This window comes from Neophocaena asiaeorientalis, unplaced genomic scaffold (assembly GCF_003031525.2).
Source record: "Neophocaena asiaeorientalis asiaeorientalis breed wild unplaced genomic scaffold, Neophocaena_asiaeorientalis_V1.1 scaffold242, whole genome shotgun sequence".
Classification (NCBI taxonomy): Eukaryota; Metazoa; Chordata; class Mammalia; order Artiodactyla; family Phocoenidae; genus Neophocaena; species Neophocaena asiaeorientalis.
The window spans coordinates 6,693,631-6,712,607 of NW_020172451.1; the positions used below are offsets into that span (position 1 = coordinate 6,693,631).

Consider the following 18,977-nt stretch of genomic DNA (forward strand, 5'->3'; position numbering starts at 1 on the left):
TGCGTGCGGCGAGAGTGAGCCGGCGGTGGAGAATTAATATTCCTGGAACATCGCCCCGGCCGCCTGCACACGCCGAGGAGAATATTATGGCGATTAGCGGTGGGAGTTCGGCCTGCACGCAGTATCTGGATGGAGAATTTGGTGTGATTAATCTGGCGCTAAGTAGCAGCCTCCGGGGTCCGCGGGGCTCTGGCATGTTTGGAATGGGAAAAAAGCTCGGGAGTGCAGAGATTCTTTGGGGGGCTCTCTGGGGGTCTGCCAGGGTGGCAGTTGTGCCCAGGGCAGGCTGCAGGCCCCTCATGGCCCCCGGGGAGGACAAATCACCCTTCATTTGTGGCCATCAGCAGACTGCCAGCAGATAAAAGTGTGCTTGGTTCAGAATCTCAGGCCACCCCAGACGTTTCTTTCCTTTTAGCCTCCTGCGTTGTGTCACAGACCCATGTTCGAGTTGTGGCTTCAGTGCACTTAACGCCACCTTTCTGGGCCTCGGTTTCTTCATCTGCAAAATGGGATGCGTGCTTCTTGTCCTGCCATCTCAGGGAAGAATAATCACTATTATTCCCGTTTTATGGAAGAGGAAACTGAGGCTGGGAGCCTTTGCACAGCCAGGAGGTGGCTATTATGCAGATGTTGGGGATTATTATTAATAATTCTACTAATAACCTGATTTCAGGCCACCCAGTGCCTCTCGCTTTGTCTCTGCTTTTGGGCAGTGGCAGATGACGTTCAGAACGTCTCAATGTGTTGGGGGAGGCAGTGGTGGGGAGAGAGTACTTCCCTTACAGATTTGACTCTATAGCCCCATCTGTAGAATGGGTATTAAAATACCTCACCTCCCTGAAGTGGATTTCTGTTTTAAGATATGTTGTTCTGGGGCTGTTTAGTGGAGGTGAGATGAAGGTGGTGGTGGTGGTGTGGGTTGGGGGAACGCCTGCCGGCCCTTCGTCCTGTCCTTGGCACCAATCCTGCAGCCTTGTCAGATGGAAGCACCGAATGCCAGGGCTGGAAGGGAGCTCCTGCTCTTGCTTCTCAGTGTTTTCACTTCAAGGAAGAGGACACTGGAGGCTCAGAGAAGGCACAAGGCCTGCCCAAGGCTGCACTGAAGTGGCCATGTTGAGGGCGGACCACAGTCTTTGGAACCAGCCAGGCCTGGTTTGTGTTGACTTTGGGAAAGTCTTCCTTCTTCTGAGTCTGTTTCCTCCTCTGGGGAGTGGGCCAGTCATGCCAGCCTTTGGGGTAGAACAGTGTGTAGTGGGCCTGGAGCAGAGCAGGCAGTCTGCTATTAGCAGGAGAAGGTCTGGGTCTTTTGGGAGCCCCGAAGGCTATCTGAAAGGGTACCCAGTGCATGCGACTGGGCTGCGTCCTCCTTGCCCAGGGGGCTGGACTTGTGGAAAGCTCTTGTGGTGGCAAAACTCAACCATTAAACTTTTTCGCTCGACTGCTTCAAGCCCCGTGTACTATTTCCAAATCTGATTTTCAGGATCTTTTTTTTTTTTTACCCCTGGGCCAGTGAGGCCTCGGACATCCATGCAATTCACCATTCTACCCAGAAATTGATACTGGATCAATCGTCTTCACTCCCACTTTCCTAAGCAAGCGACATAATGGCTTTTAAAAGGGGGGTTGGTTTGTGGTTTCCCAGCAATAGAGTGGTCTGTGGTCTTGAGCAGCTAAATTTGAGACCAGGCTTTTCAGGAGGATGGTTTTTAGTGAGCTCTGAGATGGCTGGGCACAGTACAAGGCAGCATGGGTCACAGAGAGGCGGGCAGGGCTCCGTGGGGTTGGCTGTGCATTCACTGCTGATTCTTGAGTGCCTGGAACAGTAGGAGCTCAAATAAATACTGCTTGAATGAATGCATGCATGCCTGATTGGGTGGATGGGTGCATGCATGCACGATGGGATGGATGCATGCTATGATGAGAGCAGTCGGGTGTATTGGTTAAGTGCCCAGATTCTGGGGCTGGATACCCTGGGGTTGAATCCTGGCTCTGCTCTTTATTGGCGGTGTGATTTTGGGCAACTCAGTTGAGTTCCCTAGGCCTCAGTTTGCTCCTCTGTAAAATGAGGGGGTAATGGTAGACCCTCACCAGAGGGTTGTTGTGGGGCTCAAATGAGTTCATCTTCCTGAGAAGCTAAGACACAGATGCACACAATAAGCACTACATAAGTACCATTAACTTGTCTTTGCCGTTACCATTAAAAGAATTCTGACCTAGGGGTTATGAGACTAAGCGTAGGCAGGTAGGTCCCTGCTACTGACCTACCATGTGACCTTGGTGAAGTCCCTTCTTCTCTCTGGGCCTCAGTTTCCCCATCTGTAGAGTGATTGGGGCAGATGATTCCAGCATCCCACCCAGCTCAGTTATTCTGGTCTCTGTGTTGTTGGCCTGTATCCATGACAACATGCCCAGCACAGAGGAGCCCTCTGGAGCCCTCCAGCTCAGCCGCTGTGCTACCAAAACCCCATGTTCCCAGAGGCGACAGTGCCCCCTCTACCTTCTGAGTTGCTGTGTTGAAATGTGCTTTGCCTTTGGGGGGTTGGGTGCCCCAACTCTTCTGTCCATGCACTTACTCCCTCCTCCCTTCCCCAGAACCTTCCTGACCCAGCTCACACACCTCCTCCTCCAGGAAGCCTTTCCTGGTGCCTCCCCCAGCTGCCATCCCTTCTAAGCCTCTTCTCTGCATCTGTTGCTCCCTACTTGGTGATCCCACCTCATCCATGTTGAGATATTTGTGAAAAGTTACTGAATAACTGTCCATGTGTGTCCATAGTTTGAGGGGACTGAAGGGAACCCGTATTTATTCTGTATCTACTAAGTGCCCGGTAGGCTCACTCATATTCCTTGTCCGCAGTTTGCCACTCAAAAACTCAGCGAAATAAGGAGCGTTAGTTACATTCCTTCAGGAGTGGGAAGTTGAGGGTCACTGAGGTTGTGTCGGAGCTCAGTCTGTGTTCTTCCAAAGTCCACTTCCTTCCCACTTCCACCACGTCTCTCTCAGACTCCCCTCTGTTGTCTGTGGCACCTCGCAGGCCCAGATCACATAAGGTAATAATGATGGCATCTAACACGGATCTGGCCCCTGCTACGAGTCTGCACCGGTCTAAGCATTTTGCATCCCTTCTCTCATGTAACCTCACAACAACCTTATAAGGCAGGTTCTGTTCTTATACCCACTTTACAGGTGGAGCATAAGAGCCTCAGAGAAGTTAAGTAACTTGCCCACAGTCACACAGGAAGGAAGTGGTGAAGCCAACATTTAAAACCAGGTGCCTGCCGAACTGAATTAAAGTTCTTCAATCCACTGTGTCAACCAGCCTTGCCTGGTTTCCTCGGTGCATATTTCTTGAATGCCCACTGTGTGCAGGCACTGTGCCAGGGGTCAGAAGACAAAGCAGGCCCATCTCCTTGGCTGGTTTAGCAGCCTGGCTGGGGAGGCAGGCAGGTGAACAGGCAGGCACAGTTCTGCTGGATCTGGTGAGGGTCTGCACTGTGCTTAGACCCTCTCAATAGCACTGCTGTTCTTGCCCACATTTCACAAAGGAGGAAACAGACTTAGAGGGGTCAGGTGGCTTGTCCGGGGTCACACGGTGAGTGAGTTGGGAAGCCGGGATTGGAACCCAAGCAGTCTGCCTTGGAGCCCCCATCCCTTTCCACCACTTCCTGCTGCCTCCCGGGACACTCAGTAGGAGCTATGATGGGTGATAAACATGGAAAGCTGCATCTCACTTGGACCTGGGGGTCAGGAGATGCTTCTCGGAGGAAGTGATGTTTCAGTCGAGACCCTCATGTAGCCAGGGAACGGGTGACAGTGGGGTGAGGTGTTCCGAGCAGTGGAACGGCAGGTGCGAAGGCCTGGAGACCAGAGGGAGCGTGGTTTGTTTAGGGAACTGAATGGAGGTGTTTCTTCTGGGCTTCCTCGCTGGTGTTTGCGCCTGTGCGCACATCTTTTGTGACTAGGGTCAGTTTACTACAAGGCTTTACTGAGTGCCTGGTGTGGATTTTGCACCATGTCAGGTCCTGGTGGGGGAAGGACCAGTGCAAAGCATGGCCGGAGTCCTGAGAACTGAGGCGGGAACGTTAGCTCCAGGCTTTGGGGAAAGCCTGGGAGAAAGGGAAGTACTTTCCAGACCCTGGGAGCAGCCCGGTCTCCTGGCCTCTAACCCTGACATCCTGGACGTGGGAAGGGTGAAATGAGATAGCTGGAGTCTGGCGCTTAGTAGACCCTCGCCCAATGCCAGGCCCAGGAGCTCAGATGAAGTTGTGAGCCGAATTAGGGGCAGCCTATGTTCAGCAGCCCAGGTGCTCCGTGGTACCAGGGAAGAGGGTGCTGCGGTGGGATTGCCACACCGGGGCCTGGCGGGGCCTGGGCTGGGCTGGGGTCTTGAGCTAAAGGGAACACGGTAGAGCGGGTTGTGTGGTGTCTCATCTGAGGGCAGAGGCTAGACTACGCATGGTTTACTTAAAGCAAGTGGGCATCGGGGATGGTCTGTGCAGCTGTAGAGTAGGAGGCTCAGGCCGAGGGCACTGCAGGGCCAAGGATCTGGCCGTGGTCTGGAGTCCAGGCACTGGACACCTGGGTCTCTGTTTCGTCCCACCATGTATTGGGCCTCAGTTTCCCCACCTTCACATGGGGCTTTGGTGCCTACCTCTTAGGCATTGCCATGGAGTGAGAGAGGGAGCCTGAATGCCTGGTGCTGGGATTGCACGTAGTAGTAGGTGCTCAGCCCACTGAACTGGTGCAGCTAGCCACATGCTGAGGGCAGGCTGCCTGCTGCTGCCACCCCTGGAGATGGGATTTGGGGTGATGGGGACTGCTGCATTCTGCCTACCCCTACTGAAGCCCAACTTTGCTGGGGGGTGGCCTAGGCTGAGTAATCAAATCCAAGGCCTTGATCCTGCAGCCGGTGAAAGGCTTCAAAAAGCCCCGAAGCTGCCTGGCTGGCCCTTCAGGCTCTGGGCCCCCTTGCTGGCTGTGACTGGCCCTATCCCACCCTCTTTGCCACCTGCCTCAAATCCCAGCTCATTTTCCTTCTGCACCGCCTTGGGGAGGTCCTTCCTTCTCTGAGCCACACCAGGTGTTTGCAATCACCGCCCAAGATGCTGGATGCGAATTCCCGCACACAGTAGACGCTCCACGACCCGTCACACTGGCCTTGACCCACTGGGCTCCAAGAACAGCAGTGAGCTGTGATTCTTGCCTGTGGTGGGCGTTCGGCCCTTTTAAGCCATTCACTCGGGGGCCAATTATAGACACATAATCGCCCCTATCTATAGAGATAAAACATATTCTTCAGAGATGAGCCACCCGCCCCTCCCCTACCTCCCCCCCCCAACGCTGGCACGCGCTCTCCGCATTTGAGGGCGATGGAGGAATCTGTGCTCCCCTCCTTCCTCCATCCCCTCCTCCCCACTGCTCCTCCATCTCCGCCCTGCAGAGGTGAGATCTGGCAGGGGCCGTGATGTCAGAGGCTCGGCTGATGTCACCGCCCCGGCCCTGTGACTTCACTTGCCGGCTCGGGCAGGAGGAGCCGTGAGGAGGCTGAGAGACAAGAAACTGCCCCCTTTCCTTTTCCTTCTCCTTTTTCCCTTTCCCCTCCTCCCTAGCCTCACTCGGGAGTTGTTTTCCTCCGGCCGGTCGCCCTGGGCTGTTGGAGGGGTCTGGAGCAAGTGCCAGGAAGGATGCTGCTGCAAAGGTAACGCAGCATGCGCCGTGTCTCTCCCTCCAGAAACTGCCATAAAAAGAGATGGAGGGAGGGGAGCGCGGGGGATGTTCAGAGCGGTGCCCGGGAGGGTGGCCGGGAGAGGAGGGGGGAGAGACGGCTGCTCTGGGAGCGCGGCGGCCGGGGCGTGAAGGGCAGGGCCCCGGGTCAGAGTCCCAGGGGCTGAGTCACTCTCGCTGCCCCCCGTCCCCTGAGGTCCAGCCAGCTTCCGTGGCTGGGACCCTGGCAGTGAGGGTGCTCTAGAGGCGGCCGGGGATGGCCAGGGGCTGGCTTCTCCCCCCACCATTATTTCCAGGCTTATTCTTCCACCTCCAGCAGGCCATTTGTCAGCGGTGATTCGGGACAAAGGAGGGGGCAGTGGGTGGTCTGCTGCAAGTTGGGCGAGGGGCACGGAGCGCAGGCCAGAGAGAAACGCCAGCAATTAAGAGGCAGATCGAGGGCTTTGCTCATTCAGGCTGTCGAGGGAGCCGTCATTTTGTGTTAGCGTGCGTGTCTGAGGTGGGAGGAGGAAGAGAGGGGAGAGTGACAGGAGAAGGATTATGACATTGTGTTGTCTCTGTTTGTGGTAAATGCAAATTTGGCACCAGCAGCTTCCCGGGAAAAGCAGCAGCAAGTAACCCAGGCCAAGGCCTTGGCCCAAACCCGCTGAGGGAGCCCATGTGGGGCGGTTTGGGGTTTTGTTTTTTTTCCTCCCTTTTTTCTGTCTGGTGTGTGCTTTTTCATTTATTTTTACAGTGAAGTGCTGGAGACAGACAGGCCAGCATGGCGGGGAGGAGCTGGTCCTCCCTCCTCTCTGGCACACCAGCCCCCTCCTCACTCTGCAGGAAGCCCAGGCTGCTCTCATGACCCCCAGCCATTGCCCCATCTTGGCTGCCTCCCTGCAAGGTCTCTCCGTCCCCAGCCAGGGTCACGGTCCTGTCATTCTCTTAGCCTGGGCGGCCTGAGGTCTCAGAAGGCTACTTCTGCCCATAGCTGCTTCCCAAGGGTAACCAGAGACAGAGAGCCAGGGACTGAGGCTCAGATGGGGTTCGAAGATACAAGGCCAGAGATGGGCCTGCCCCCAGCTGCAGGAGGGTGGCAACGGGTTCTGTGGCCGGGCTGGTGTTGGCAAGGTGTCCCAGGACCTTGTCTCCTCTGACGGGCACATGAGGGCAGAGAGCTTGAGCCTGACCTGGGCTGGGAAGCAACCACAGCTCTAGGCTCTGGGCTGCAGCAGGGCTCAGGCAGGAGCAGTGGCATGTACAGAGGTGGTCAGTCTCTAGAGGAAGTCTCCAGAGAACACAGAGAGTGGGGCTTTAGTAGGGCCAGGCCATAGCTCAGGCCCCAGCAGGGATGGAGACATCTGAGCTGAGAAGCCGAGGCAGGAGCCCACCTCAGATGGAGGGTCAGGGGAAGGCCCTCTGGGTCCAGCCTGTCACACACTAGGCCTCAGGCTGTAGCCCTCATTCTAGCCCTCCTTCCGCAGGAGCTGGTTCCTCACCTGGACCTCACCGCCTCTTTTGCCTGGTCAAGTCCTTTTGGATTCAGTTAGCCTCCTCCAGGAAGCCTTCCCTGCCCTCAACCTGGATGGTCTGGGGGCCTGCGCCCTGCCTATCCCCATGTCCCCTCTCACAGTGCTGTGAGAGGTGTGGTCACTGTCAGGCTCTTGGGTACGGGATTTTTAAGGCATCCTTCTCAGTGTTCCCAGCACCCGCCCAGAGCTGAGTACAGAGGGAGTGTGTGCCTGGAAGCTAGGGGAGCAGATCCAGACCCACTGATACCCCAGGAAGGTGGGCCACCAGGATGGAACAGTCACCCTGCCTCACACCCTGGAAGGGGTGATGGGCTCACTTCCTTTGGGCAAACCCACCGGAAGGGGAATTTTCCCCCACGAAGCCTGACATGTAGGGACAAGCCACAGCTATGCCTATGACTGGGACATCTGCCCCAAGCAGGAGAGCCTCATGTGGCTAATGTCCCTTTGGAAACTGCTGGCGGGCTCGCTCATCTACCCCAGCATTTCCTTCAGGTCCTGGGCCCACAAGCCAACCTGCATAGAGGAGCCAGGGAGCTGTGTGTGAGGAGCACCTGGCCTTCGCCTGCGGGGCTCTGGTGCCCCATGGAGCCTCCTTCATCAGATGGAAAAGGAAGGAACAGTGGATAGACTCTCCTCAAGGCCAAGATGCTGGGTCCGTTCCAGGCCTGGGCTTGAGACCCTTCTCTCAGAGGTGTTGGGAGTACCAGTCGAGGTTCCAACTGGCCGGTCAGCTCATTTCACCCAGCCCAGGCTCACAGAGCCTGCCCACTTGGAGCTGTGTGCCCACCCTCCTGGCATACATAGATGGAAGAAGCACAGCAAGCCCCTTCCCTCTGTATGCCCCCAATTTGATGGACCGCAGGAGCTTTGGAGTCAGCCCTCAGTTGCAGTCTTCCCTGGCCGCATTCTAGCTATATGACCTTAGGCAAGTTACTTAATCTCTCAGGGATGCAGTTCTAAAAGGCAGTGACCTGGTGGTAGTAAACTCTATCTGCAGGCTTGTTGTAGGGACTAAGGAGACTGCAGGTGCAGCACCTGTATACAGCAGGTGCTCAATTAATGGCAGCTATGGTTATGAGGGAGCTGGCTATGCCAGCACCGTAGAGGCACAACAAAAAAAGTTTTCCCTGGGGTACCCTTGTGAATTCTGACACGTCAATCAAGAGGGGTTTCAGGAGCTTCTCTGGTGGCGCAGTGGTTGAGAGACCGCCTGCCGATGCAGGGGACACGGGTTTGTGTCCCGGTCCGGGAAGATCCCACATGCTGCGGAGCGGCTGGGCCTGTGAGCCGTGGCCGCTGGGCCTGTGCGTCCGAGCCTGTGCTCCGCAACGGGAGAGGCCACAACAGTGAGAGGCCCGCGTACCGCAAAAAAAAAAAAGAGGGGTTTTCAGAGAGGAGGTGGCATTTGAACGTCTTGGAGGATGAGTAGGAGTTTGCCAGGCTAAGGCAGGGGAGGGTGTACCACCAGAAGGAAGGGTAAGAGCAGAGAGCTGCAGGTGTAACAGGCCAGTCACCTTGAGTGGCTGAAGCCCAGGAAGGGGAAAGGGGAGAGGGAACACTTTCTCTCGGCAGTGGGAGCCAGTTCTGGAAGAAGGGAGAGCCTGACTTGATGAGAGTGGGCAGGCTGCACACAAAGCTGGCTTGTTCTAGCTCCTCTCAGGGTGGCCTTGTGCTGCTGGGATTCCTGAACAGCCTGGGAATTTAAGAACCAGCCTGGGTCTCCTTTTAATTTGGAGTCTCAGGACTTCTGGCATCCAGGGCCAGCCCAGGCCCCACTCTGAGACGGGGCCAACATTGCTGGGGAATCAGAGTAGATGCCTGGTCCCCAACTTGGGTGAGGGTTCCTGGAGCAGCTTCTCTTGCCTGGGACCCTGACGTGACTGGAAGCTCCTGCAAGAGATGAGGGCCGCTAACTCCCCCCAGTTCATAGCGGGAGCCAGGCTGCCTGGGTTCAACCCTGGCTGTGCCATTTACCAGCTGTGTTGCCTCAGGCAACTCACCTGCCCTCTCTGAGCCTTGGTTTCCTGGGGTACTAATAGTACCTAAGTCACAGGGCTGTGGTGAAGATGAGGCGAGAGAACTCTCACAAAGCAGTCGGCCCAGAGCCTGGCTCCCGGAGAGCACTCAACAACTGTTAGCTCAAAGAAAAGTCAGTGCAGGAGAGTGAAGGCTCTAGCGTCTAGTGTCTGTGGGCCAGGATAATCATGCCTAGTAATAATAGCTAACATTGGGAACTCCCTGGCGGTCCAGTGGCTAGGACTCTGTGCTTTCACTGCCGAGGGCCCCGGGTTCGATCCCTGGTTGAGGAGTGAAGATCCCACAAGACGCCTGGCGCAGCCAAAAAAAAAAAGCTGACATTTATGAGCACTTACTGCGAGTCAGGCAGGCTCTGTTCTAATTGCACAACTATGTAGTAGCTTATTGAATACAGTCTCCCCTCACTCTGCCTAACGTGTGAGGGTGGGGGGTGGGGGGTAGGGCACCCCAGAAGCCAAAAGCATGCCGGGAAGAGCCTCAGATATTTGGTGTTTTCTGCGCGAGGCTAAACGGACACCCTTGGTAATGTGGACAAGACAGAGGGAATTGGACGACGGCTGGGCTGTGAGGCATGAGGACCACAAGGGCCCGCCCACCACTGCAAATGGGCCACCTGGGACTGGACATCCCTCACACATGGCAGAGCCTCAGACGTACCGTGGGGCCCTGGACCAGTCACAGCCCCACCCTGGGCCTCGGTTTTCCTATCTGTTTGATGGGGGATTGGGCTCGCTCACCTCTCTCAGCTGCTGTAAGGGGTGGCAATTCTCTCGTCTCTTTGATTTTCTTGGATGGCTTCCGTGTAGGTTGTGACTTGGGCGGTCACATCTGTCCATTTATTTTTCTGGAAAGGATGCTTTCTTCCCTTTTATTCTGCAGTCAGCCCACAGTTGAACAACTTCGATGTCTGGCCTTCCCACTGTTCCTCCTGTCCCCACCAGCACACCTCACCTGGGCTGGGGAAGGGGGCCGAGAGGGTCCAGCAAGATAGTGGCTCCCAGGAGGGCACAGGACTCCCCCAACACCACTCGATGTGCACCATTTTGGGAGAGCCTTGGGAGTGGGCGGATACAGGACTCGGTAGCCAAATCCAGCCCACACCTGGCAGTGTGACGCTGAGTTGCGTGGAAGACCCAAACGTTTCATTTACCCTCCCTCCTCTCCTCCACTCATGCTTCAGAGTCAGACAGACCGCTCATTCCTTGTTCCACTGTGCTGTGCTGGGTGATCGATGCTGGGTGACCGTGGGCACCGTATTTCCCTGAGCCTGCCTGCTCACGGGACGAGTGATTCCCCCTCAAGGGGTATCTGAGGCCAGAGTAATTGGAACCAGCACTTAGGTGTGAGGTCATGGATTAAGCACTAGGGTGGATGCAGCCCTCCGTGGCGGGCGATGTTAATGTCCCCATTCTGCAGGTGAAAAAGCTGAGGCTCCAGAGCTTACAGAGCCTTCTCAAGGTAGCATCGCCCTCTGCCCTTTCTTTTTTTTTTTTTTGCGGTATGCAGGCCTCTCACCGTTGTGGCCTCTCCCGTTGCGGAGCGCAAGCTCAGCGGCCATGGCTCACGGGCCCAGCCGCTCCATGGCATGTGGGATCTTCCCGGACCGGGGCACGAACCCGCATCCCCTGCATTGGCAGGCGGACTCTCAACCACTGTGCCACCAGGGAAGCCCCCTCCCTTTCTTTTGTACACCCCACCTACTACCAAAAAGGAGCTGGGGCGGGAGCCCATAGGTGGCAGGATAGGTAAAGGGAGCCCAGAGACCACGGGGTGAGGGCAGGGGAGGCTGGGGAGATGGGGTAGTTACCATGCCAGCTTGTCACTGCTCGCCCACACAGGATATATGGGGAATGGGAATAGCGGTCATCAAGTGTGTGCAGGAGGGGCACCCCACATGGTCGCAGTCCTTGAGAATGCACAGGTTTCTGCCCACCTTCACTCAGCCAGGGCATGGGGTTGCTTAAAGGCTTCAAATCCCAGCTCTGCCACTCACTGGCTCTGTGATCCCAGCCCAATTAGCTATTGCTCTGAGCCTCAGTTTCCACACGTATAAATAGGGATAATTGGCGTACTCACCTCATAGCCTTGTTGTGAGGATGACCTGAGTTAATGCGGGTAACTCACTTAGCATGGTTCCTGCCGCACGTGAGAGCCGTAGGAGTGTTCTCTATTGTTACCCCTCAAATCAGCTCAGGTTCCCCTGGAGAACACTCAGAGTCTCCTGAGCACCTGCTTTGTGCCAGTTTGCAGCACCTGCTGGGCAGTTTGCAGGCGCTGGACCCGCAGCCCAGGGAGCCAGGAATTCATCACTCAGGCCCCTCCCGTGCCCTGGGCTAAGCCACCAGCCTCAGGGCCTGGGGCTGAGTGTGCCGATTTGACATGCAGGGGGAACGGCCTGTGAGAATTGGTGTGTTGGCTCCCACTGCTGGCTGACAGACATCCTGATGAAATATGTCACTTTAAAACATTTTTTAAAAGAAATTTCCGGAAAGCTCTCTTAACCCCATGGGAGCCATAAGTAGCCTGAACTGTTGTCAGGTTCTAGTCTTGGCTTTGAGATGACTTGCCAGAGACCCTCCCTTGTCTGGTCCTCAGTTTCCTCATCTGTAAAACAGGGCAGCAGCTGTATCCACCCAAGAGGGTTGACCCTGTGTGAGGCTGCTTGTGAAATGTGCTTTGTAAACTCGAAAGCACCTTAACAGCTGTTGGGATTTTTTGGTTCTGTTTCTGGTCATTCAGGACACGGTCACGGGCAGATGCCTGTGCGGTGTCATGCTGGCCCTGGGCACGGGCATCCATGGGATGCCGGCTCTACTATCAAGGGCTCCCTGAGTAGTGACCTCACTAAAACCCTTGAATTTTGTGATTTCCAGAGAACGTGGAAGGCCCCCCAGGCAGCCTGGCCTCTTCCGGGGGAAATGCTGGTAAGTGTCTTGTCTTATCTGTTAGTTCGTTCCACAAATGTTTCTGGAGCAGCTCCACGTGCTGAGGATGACGCGGGAGAACCGGAGGTCAGCCCTGCCCTCGAGAGCTCAGTCCAGGAGGAGGGGTTTGAAAACTTCACCCCCAAACAACCAGACAGCCAAGGTTCAGGGGTGGCTGGACGCAAAGCCTAGGCTTTTCAGGAGACACTCAGCCACAGGGCAGGATCATTTATAAATGAATATTGACTATTTTCTCTGCTCAGAATCCTTCAGTGGTTCCCCCTTTTGCCTTTGGGATAAAGTCCCCAAGCCTTTTGTGGTCTGCACTGTCTCACTCCAACTGCATCTCCAGCTTACTCATTTCATTGAAATCGCACTGGCCTCCTTTCCATTCCTGGAAATCTACTCGCTCCCTCCTGCCTTAGGGCTGTTGCCTGTGCTGTGCCCACTGCCTGGAGCTCTCTTCCAACCTCATCACGTGGCAACTTCCTATCTGTCCTTCAGGTCTCAGCTCAAATGTCCTGGATCCCCAAGACCCAGGGCCCCATTATACACCCTCTGTGCACCTGCCCACTTGCTTACTAATGTGTTTCATGGTTGTTACCAAATGATTATTTATGTGGTCATTTGTTTGCTCTAATGGTCCTATGGCACTGTAAGCTCCATGATAACAGGGACCCTTGGGCTCGATGCCTGGCATATGGTAGGGGCTCAATCAATGTTTGTGGAGTGAATTTATGATGAGTATTAAGGTAAGGCTTCATGGAGGCGGTGGCATTTGAGTAAGACTTGAAAGAGGGTGTAATTTCATGCTGTAGGGAAGAGAGAAGGGCTTCCTGCTTTGGGTAGCAGACAGGCACATGGTAGGGACACAGCCCATTTGGTTTGGCAAAGAAGCAGAAAGGGACATGTGAGAGAAGCTTGGAGAGGTGGCTGGGGCCAGGCGAGGGCTTTGTGTTCCAGGTGGATGAGAATTAACTTGCATTCTGAAGCTCCTTGGGGCCCACCAACAACCTCTGAGCCAGGGGTAGTAGGGTCAAAGCTGGCTTCTGGAAACTGTAATGAGTTTGCTGCAGGGATGGGTGGGCTGGGAGAAGAGGCTGCAATCAACAAGACCAGTTGGGAGTTGGAGAATCCATTGACTCTGCTGCTTTCTGTTTCCCCGGAATCACACATGGGCCTTGGAGTTATCCTGTGAGCTCCCGGGGAGATGCAGGGCAGTGATGAGGAACCTCACAGGGCATGACTGCTTCCAGAAGACAATCACCTTGGTGGCAGGGGAGCCATTCTTGAATCCCTGGAGGGAGAGATGGAGTGGAGGGGACATTGATGTCCACACTTGTCACACCTGTGTCCTGGTGCTTTCCCTGTGGCCCAGGAATTGTGACACTGAGGAGCCAGCCTGTGGCAGACGATAAGCAGCAGCATTTCCCTCAAAGCCCAGCAAACAAGACCCACCTCCGCGCATCCCAAGGGGGTGCAGCTGTTGTGGTCAGAAGAGCCAGGATTCTCAAGAAGGACCTGGGGACGAGTCTCAGATCTACCACTTAGCAGCTGTGTGCCTCTGGGCATCTTGTTAGCAATTCTGGGCTTCAGTTTCTTTAGCTGTGAAGTGGGGGCTACTTGGGTGTTGTGAAGGTTAAGTGTGAGGACACACACGGAGCCCCAAGCTCAGGGAACACTGGAGGCGCAGGATGTAGTGGCTGTATTATGGCCACATTTTTATCCACGGTTTGAATTCTTCACAGGAAGCTGGGGTTTCAGGCTTAAAATGAAGAGCATGTCAACAAAGCAGGACGGAACAAAGTCTTTTCCCAGCATGCCTCAGCATGCAGCACTGCCTTCCCATGGAGCCCAACAGTGATGGGGCTAAAAGTCTTGAGCTTTCAAGCAGAAATAATCCCAATGGAAAGGAGCCTCCCTATTGTTCTCTTGTGATAAAGCGATGCAGGGGCTCTGCAGCCTGACCTGCCTGGTTGCAGATTCCAACTCTGCCTAGCTGTTTGGTGACTCAGTTTCCTCATCTGCAGAATGAGGTAATAATAGTACCCACCTCGGAGAGCTGTTGTAAGGACTAAGCATGTTAGAGCAGGTGAAGTGCTTAGACATGGCTTTGTCACTGCTATTGTTAGATCGTTCCATCTTCACTTGAACACTCTGCAGTGCTGTAAGTGACTCAGTGGGGGCTCGGGGGCCAGAAGCCTGAGTTCAAACCAGCTCTGCTGCTTGCTCGCTGTGTGACCTCCGGCAAGTCTCTTAACCTCTCTGTGTGTCCATTTCCTGCTCTGCACAATGAAGATGACAATCGCTGCCTCCCACTGTTGTTGGGAGCAGTGAATGGGGTCAGCCAGGTAAGGGACCCGACTTCCTGGAGGCAGGCAGACCACTCGGCCCCTCCTCCCACGCATTCCAATTTCCAGATGAAGAAACTGAGACTCAGAGCCACTGGATGATTTGCTAAAGGACACAGGTCAGTGAGACCGGGCTACACTCCCAGCTCCGTGACCTGTGCTGGGCCACCATGCCAGGGACTTCCCAGGGAGACTTGAGGCGCTAGTGGCAGGAGTGTTGAGTGGGCTGAAGGGCGATCTTCTGTGAGGCCAGGCAGCAGGGGCCTCCCGTTGCTCAGCTGCATCTCCTCCAGTGTCCCGAGTGTGCTGATGCATCCTGCTGCTGTCGGTTAGGCCTGGGTCTTCCAGGCATGGGGTCTGCGGGTCCAGCGCCTGCAAACTGCCCAGTCTCCAGGGCTTTACCATGTTACTTGTGGGGAGAGACTGGTGCCAACCCTGCTGTCCCCTCAAGTCTGTTTCCCTATCCACCTGCAAACTTTGGGACCCACCAACTGTCTGTGTCCATCCATCTTTCCAGTGTTTACCCAGTGCTGGGAAACTTGGTGGTTAAGAGTGCAACCTCTGAAGACCTGGGTTCAAATCCCAGCTTGGCCTCATCTATGCTGTGTGACTTGGGACAAGTTGTTCAGCTCTCTGCCCCTTCGTCGTCCCGTTTGTAAAGTCGGGATGAGAACAGTACCAACCTCATGATGTCGCTACAGACACACAGTGCCTGTTCCCAGTAAGCTTGGATTCCTCTGGGCTGTATCGTCATTATTCATGTTATCATGTTTGTGGTTATGGTGCCTTACCCTGCAGAGGATGCCAGAGACCCGAGGGAAGCAGGGGTGTCTGCCCTGTGAATACTCACGATCCTGCGGGAGAGGCAGACACAGGCACAGGCAGCCCAGTGTGACCAGTGAGAGCTGAGGAGGAGGGAGCCACGACTTGGGGCCTGGAGGAATGAGGTGGAAGGCAGGGTTGAGGGGCAGATCTCCTGAGCAGAGGTCACTGTGAGACCCTGTGGAACCAGTTCATGCCAAGTGGGTCACAGATACAAGGCCCTGTAGGACCCCACCCCTGCCCACCTCTGCAGCCTCATCTCTCGTTCCCCTAGCCCTGCGCTGCACACAGCCCTCCTGGGACCTGCGGTGGCTGTCCCCACGTGGCTAAGGCTTGGTATTCCCGGACTCTCTATGTGGAGCCTTCCCCACCCCCTTAGCCTTAGAGCCTGCCCTGCCCTTGCCCCAGAAAGACTTATTCTGAGGCCCTGTGTTCCCTCCATCAGGGTTTACAGCCCAGCACACAGCAGGTGCTCTGTGTGGAATGAAGGCCACCCTTAGGTTTGTGCTTTGCATGGGAAAAGTGCCTGGCTTGGGACAGGCTCTGCCGGACGCTTTGGGGGGTTCCCCACTCTGTTAAGCAGAGGCTTTTTCTGGTAAGTTGTCTCCTGAAGGATTGTGAGCACGAGTTCAGGAGGCCTCCCTCCTGGCGTGCTAGAGTTAGCAGGAGGCCCCTCCTACGAGGAAGGAGAGCTGGGGCCACTGAAGGATTAAGGTGAGGGCGGTACTTGTGCTCAAGAGAGCCAGCGAGTGAGAGGAAGGACATCCGCCTGCCGCTGAAGGCACCGACAGCCCAGCTCACTTCGCACAAGTCACTGATCTGCCGAGCAGGGCCAGTCTCCTCAATCAATCCATGCTGACAGATGGTAGCGGAATCAGTGACCTAGAGGCAGAAGGCTCCATTTGTAATCCCGGAGTGGCCCAGGCGCCTGGAGGAGGGCAGAGGAGTTTGTAATAAAGGGAGTGACACAGGGTTTCCAAAAGCCATCTCGGAGCTGGATGAGGAGGGAAAGGATTAATTTTGCTTCTGGAATTGAAAACACTGATTCAATTCAATATGTATTTTTTGAGTGGACTGGACTAGAAGAGAGAGAGAGAAGAAAAACAAAAACAAAAACACCCCCAACTAATCTACTGTCCTTTCCTTAAACTGTGGTAGGAAAAACAGGATTCTCTTGGGATTGACATATATACACTAATATGTATAAAATGGATAACTAATAAGAACCTGCTGTATTAAATAAAATTGTAAAATTCAAAAAAAAAAAAAAACAGGATTCTCACAGATGAGACAGTGAGAGAACAATAGAAGACACTAATGTGATCAAAGAGGAGGGAGCTCCCAGTTATTGTGCTCTGGCCATTATGGGATCTTGAGCAGTGACTTAACCTCTCTGAACCTCAGTCTGCTTGTATGTCCACATCATAGAACTGTAGCTATTGCTTATGTTTGCCTGGTACTGTACTGACTTTTTTATACATTTCTCTTTAGATTCCCAAAATACCTTATGAGTGAGGTCATATTATCCCCATTTTACAGCTGAGGAAACCAAGTTTCAGAGAGGTGAAGTGACTAGTCCAGGGCCACACAGCCCAAGCATAACTCAAATCTATCTGTTGGTCATAAGGCCCACACATGTTCTTTTTCCAAATGGTACTGAAAGGGAAAGTGGCTGTTAGGGGTGAAGAGGTCCAGGCTGGCCTGGGGAGGTTTCCAGGTGGAGGTTAACTAGCCATTGTTCCGGCAGGGTCCAAAGGGGTGGGGAGGGGGCTGTAGGGTCAGTCTCAGGACAGGAGGCAGGAATAAACAAGAGCCTGGACTTCAGTTATCTGTCTGCATTCCTTCCCTTCTGCATGAGGCTTTGCATGGCTTGTCACCATCCATTTCAGGTTCTGGTCCCCTAGTCTGAGACCCGAATGAGCTGAGGAAGAAGGGAAAGGAAGGGAAGAACGATGGGGCAGGAGACTCTAAGGAAATGGGCTTCCCTTTTCTTCATGAAGTCTCTCAAGAAATTGAGGGTGCTCCCAACACCAAGTGGAAGCTCTCATGCATCTTTCTGTGTTTGTCCAGAAAACATGGGTCTGTGCTGAGAGTTCCCTCTTTCCCTCTGTAGCTCTGACTCAAGCAGAAGCTAGCACTGGCCTTTTGAGTCTTGGTGCCAAAGAATTTGAAAATGAAACTCATAGAACAATGGGAACAGCCAGAGGGCAGGGCTTGGCGGCCTGTTCAGCTCTGCCCCGGAAGAGACCAGAAGAGACCGGCACCCTGCCTGGCATGCAGGAGGTGCTGGGGAATCAAGTCTCCAGGAATAGCCCTGACCCACATTGGAGCCGGCCCCCACTTTGTGTGATTGGACAGAAGCCAGGAGAAATCACTGCCTTCCCCCGCCACATCCTCCTGGGGTGCCAGAACCAACTCAGGCCTTACCTTAGATCCCTTTGCTGGGGGCAGGTGCTGCCACAGCCAGGACCCTCTTTGCGTGGCCCAAGGCAAGGCAAAGCGTTAATGTCTCTGTCTAGGTGGGGTGAGAGGTGAAAGGGTAGAGCCAGGCCCTGGGGAGCTATGGACCTCAGATATACTGAAACTGGGCCCCCAGGCCACACCTGGTTCCTATCAGCCTCCACCTGCTACCCTCTTCTTCCAATTCCAATTTACTTTCAAGTTGGGTTGCTTCAGGAAAGGAAGCCACATATCCCCTTAACATCTAGGGCAGATGGGGTCTAATTTAGAATCAGCAATTTTAGTCAACGTCAGGGACATCCAGTCCACACTCTTCTTCCCATTGTACCAACGGTAAACTGAGGCCCAGAGTGGGGAGAGGATTTGGCCAGGGCTCTGGGTGAGCCAGAGGGAGGATCACAGCCACTCCAAGTACAACCTAGCCTCACTGGTCTTCTCACTTTTGATAGCAGTGGGTCAGGCCGCACAAACATCTCTGGTTGTTTTACAACCGAGATTTTCTTTAAAAAAAAAAAAGAAAAACATGTCAACCATTCCTTTGCTCCATAAAACATACATGAGATTTGCAAAAGAAGGCTGGGAACGGCCCGAGGCCTTGGCACCGCAAATCCTCCACCTTATCTCCAAATTAATTCTGGACCCTGGGTCCAGTCAGCCAGGCATGGCAGCTTTTTAATGCCGCCTCAGGCGAAGGCGGCTGGCGTTTGGTGAGCGTCTATTTTACACGTGAGGTTGGTGGGCCTCCTCACTCCTTGCTTGTATTGCGGAGGAAACTCAGTCCCAAGAGGGCCCAAGTCATTCATCCAAGGACACGGGGCGCCAAGGGGCGGAGGCGTTGAGAGCACTAGGCCTGAGGGCCGGGTGGACGCTAGGCGGGCAGGAGCCGGCACCACTAAGCGGGTTACGGGGAGGAGAGTGGGCCCTCGCCCGCGGGCTCCCCAAGGCTGACTGAGATGCGATTCTGGCTTTGGCGGCTCCAGGGAACTCCAGAAATCCCAAGGAGAGATTCCGGGCCACCAACTCCCCAGAAAGTTGGCTCGCGGCCACTCCCAGGACGGCTGGGAGCTGCGGGCCAAGATGGCACTGATCGAGCGGCGAGACGCGCGCGACACCCACCACGGCCGATGAGGGGACACCCGCGCGA

The 18,977-nt window shown here is 54.8% G+C and overlaps 1 pseudogene; it reads right to left on the bottom strand.

Annotated features, from left to right (window-relative positions):
- Positions 1–13,368: 13,368 nt before the first annotated feature.
- Positions 13,369–18,977, bottom strand: part of LOC112394612 (basic proline-rich protein-like) — a 13,054-nt pseudogene continuing 7,445 nt past the window's right edge.